Source organism: Sus scrofa, chromosome 1 (assembly GCF_000003025.6).
Source record: "Sus scrofa isolate TJ Tabasco breed Duroc chromosome 1, Sscrofa11.1, whole genome shotgun sequence".
Classification (NCBI taxonomy): Eukaryota; Metazoa; Chordata; class Mammalia; order Artiodactyla; family Suidae; genus Sus; species Sus scrofa.
The window spans coordinates 251,995,845-251,999,782 of record NC_010443.5 but is presented as its reverse complement, the minus strand read 5'-3'; positions in this window follow the sequence as shown (position 1 = coordinate 251,999,782).

The following is a 3,938-nucleotide window of genomic DNA, read 5'->3' as shown; positions in this document are numbered from 1 at the left end:
ATTTTCATCTAAAGTTGTTAGTCAATTTTTTTTTCTTGTTTCTTTAGGGCCACACCTGTGGCATATGGAAGTTCCCAGGCTAGGGGTCGAATTGGAGCTACAGCTGCCAGCCTACACCACAGCCACAGGAACACCAGATCCAAGCCACATCTGCAACCTATACCACAGCTCATGGTAACGCCAGATCCTTTACCCACTGAGCAACCAGGGATCAAACCTGCGACCTCATGGTTCCTAGTCAGATTTGTTTACGCTGTGCCACAATGTGAACTCCCAGGATTCTTTTAAAGTTCTATTTAGTTCCCCCCCCTCCCATTACTACTCTTAAGGGTGGCCATTTATCTGGTTTTTCAGAAGAGAACTACTCTTTTTTTTTGGTGGCAGATTCTCTTCTTTCATTTAGTTATTTTTCGCTGTCCACTCCTTTGAGCGAAGGGCTAGAATGATCAGCAGCAGTAGCCAGCATGGGCTTCCTTGAAGAGCTTGTTGGATAGTGTTTAACATCCTTGGTGGTGCTCTTCCCTCCACTTCCTAACTCATCTAGAGCAGGTGGATATAAGGGTTCTGGATGAGATGGGTCAGCTGGACTGGGTCAGAGAACTTTCTTCTTTTCCAGATGTGCAAGCTAGAAGCAGACCTGAGGAACAGTTGCAGGAGTGTCTCTTTAGTGAACGTCCCAAGTGAAGTACAGGCCGAATGATATGCCGGCCATTCTGTACATGGGCCACTCAGAGTGGCTTTTAGCATCCTGTGGTTTGCTCTCTGGTGACTAAGGGATCCTCAACCTGCCACTCACATGACCTTTGCTCATGGGATCCCAGGGACACTAACAGCTGGTTAGAAATGTGGTTGCCAATAGGAAGCAAGAGGGCTTCTTACAATGACTAAGCATGTGTGGGGTTTCATTGATATCCTGAGCTGTCCGCTCCACCTGCCATGTGGTTTTGCTGTGGAAACTTCCATTTAACAGAATTTTTGACTCTACTCTGCTTCAGAAATCAGCTAGAGAGAAGTGTCTGCTGTATTTATTTGAGTTGTCCTTACCAAATAAAGTCTTGGAGTGCTCTTGTGGCCTAGGAGGTTAAGGATCTGGCATTGTCACTGTGGCAGCCCTGGTCACTGCTGTGGGGTGGGTTTGATCCCTGGCTTGGGAAGGGAACTTGCACATGCTATGGGAAAAAACAAAACAAAAACAAAGCCTGGAAATGAACATCATAATTGGCCACTCTGTATGACTTAAAATTCATTTAAATTCATTTCTGTGGCATAAGGGTTCATCATGGTAAGGATTAACCATTACACCACAGTATTATAACACCGTGCTGTGGTGCAATGGCTAATCACAGCTTACCGTGCTCTTAGCCATGTCTGAAGGATATTAGCCTTGCTAATAGAAGGAACAGCCCTGGGCAGGTGTGTTTTGTTGCACAGGAGTCTCCCCTTCCCCATGTTGCAGTTGTCAGGGAGGGGAAAGGACATCTAACCCAAAGGTAGCCAGTCCTACAAGGAGGCCTGGAACCAAAAGTTTCTGTCCAAATGGGGATAGGCTGGGCCCATCAGATTCTCATTCTCAAGAATTCAAATGAGGAAATAGGGTGAGAATCAGGCAGTGGCTGAAAGAACAGAAGATAAAAGTGTGTATGGAGGGATCTTGAGATACTTCAGGGACCATAATCAAGTTAAAGTTAGGAAGAAGAAGACAATATTTCATTTAAGTCAAAGATATACAAGAATTTCCGCTGCGGCACAATGGAATAAATGTTTCTGCAACACTGGGACACAGGTTGGATCCCTGGCCTGGCACAGTGGTTGAAGCATATGGGCGTTGCTGCAGCTATTTCATAGATTACAACTGTGCCTGGGATCTGATTCCCCAGCCAGGGAACTCCATGTGCTGTGGGGCAGCAAAAAAAAAAAAAAAAAAAAAAAATCAAAGATGTACAGTCAAGGTTGATGAATTCAGTTGATAGTGTGAGAGGTAAGAAGACACAGAGAGAACAGAGATTGAAATAGCACTGGAGTCACATTAAAGGCATGCTTTACAGTGAATATCAACCAGGCTGCTGCTCTCAGAGATTCATTCCAGTCTCCATGAGATCACTCAGAGCAGCAGGTGCACCTGAACCAATGTGTCCCTATGACAACTACATCCTTTGCCTTTTGGGGGAAGATGATTGGGTTCTTAATCATCAGATCATGCACATTTCAGAAGCTGAGAAAATAGAAAAAAAAATGTCAGCTACTTTATGGGAAAAAATTCATTTCTTTCCCCTCTACTTGATGCATTTAAAATTGCACTGAAGAGAGAGAGAGTATTTTGTTCTGAAATACTCAGTGAGAGTCATTAGCCAAGTAGGTGAAGTTGTCCTGATGATCAAAAATGACAGATATACCTCTTACAAAATTCAAGCAGGCAAGTCTTTTAGAAATAAATAAAAATGAAGTTTTAATGTTAAAAGGTTTCCCTCAATATATATATATACATATTTTGGTCTTTTTGTCATTTCTTGGGCCACTCCCACGGCATATGGAGGTTCCCAGGCTAGGGGTCGAATCGGAACTGTAGCTGCCAGCCTATGCCAGAGCCACAGCAACGTGGGATCCGAGCCGTGTCTGCAACCTACACCACAGCTCACGGCAACGCTGGATTGTCAACCCACTGAGCAAGGGCAGGGATCGAACCCACAACCTCATGGTTCCCAGTCAGATTCGTTATCCACTGCACCACGACGGGAACTCCCCTCTTAATATTTGAGCAGAGATGTTTTCTCAATATTGGTTGATGAAAGTTTCAGCTTAGTTGTCAGAGAAGAAAGCAATAAGGTGATGGCTGCAATAACTTATGGAACCTAAAGAGAGGCAAAAAGACCCTGCCCAAATGGAGTGCAATTGAGGAGACGTTGTGGAATGGAAACTGTCTGTTATGAAGAATGGAGAAGGCTATGGTGAAAGATTCAGGAAATAGGAATATTAGAATAGACGCAAGGGTGCTATAGGAAAACAGAGCCCCAAAACACAACGGCTTGAATAACATGAAAAATTTATTTCTCTGTCAAGAAACAGTCTAGGGGTGAGTAGTCCAGGCTGGTGGGATGGCTTTCCTGTGTTCAGTCAGTCATTTAGGAACATCCTTTCTTCTATCTTGTTGCTTCTCCAGTCCCTTAAGGGTATTGTCCTCCTTAATTATTTGAAATTGGATCAAGCTAGAAGAGGAAAGTCCAGAGATGGAGAGCAGGCAATTTCCTTTTAAGGAAATGATACGGAAGTTGCACACATTTCTTTCTCTCCTACTCTTATATTTCCACTGGTGAGAACTAATCACACGATCATAACTGGCTGCAAAGTAGGCTGGGAAGTGGAGGCTCTCGCTACTGTCCATGGGGCAGGTAAAATTCCACTATCAGGGAAGAAGGAAAGAAAGACTTTCTGGTAACCACTAGCAATGTGGTTACCAAGATCCTCCCCACTGGTGATTAAACCTTTTGAAAAGGGTGGAAACCCAGGTCAATAATGTCTTTCTGTAAGAACCCAAAGTTATCTTTGTGGGTTACGGGCCCAAAGACACGTCCCTGAAATCTGGCACAATAACAGAGATGGACCTTCTTAGTTGCCACCATAAAATGTCAACTATTGTTTAAATTGTTTTCTTTTCCCTTCATCCCCAAGGATTCTGGGTGAAAGTAAACAATCTAGATTCTCTCTTTTAATGCCCTGAAAGATTAGCTCTGCTCAGGAATATTCTCACATCCCAAACTTTTGTTTTCCCCCAGAGCCTTCTTCAAGGGCTCCATGAAACACAAGGCAAATTCTCTCCAAAGGGCCCAAGGACTCTTAGTTCTTGCCTTCTTTCAGAACTTCTTGGGGACCTCAAAATCTTAAATACATACTGGAATTTATTGACTTATGTAACGTAAAATTCAAGGGACAGACTGGAGGTA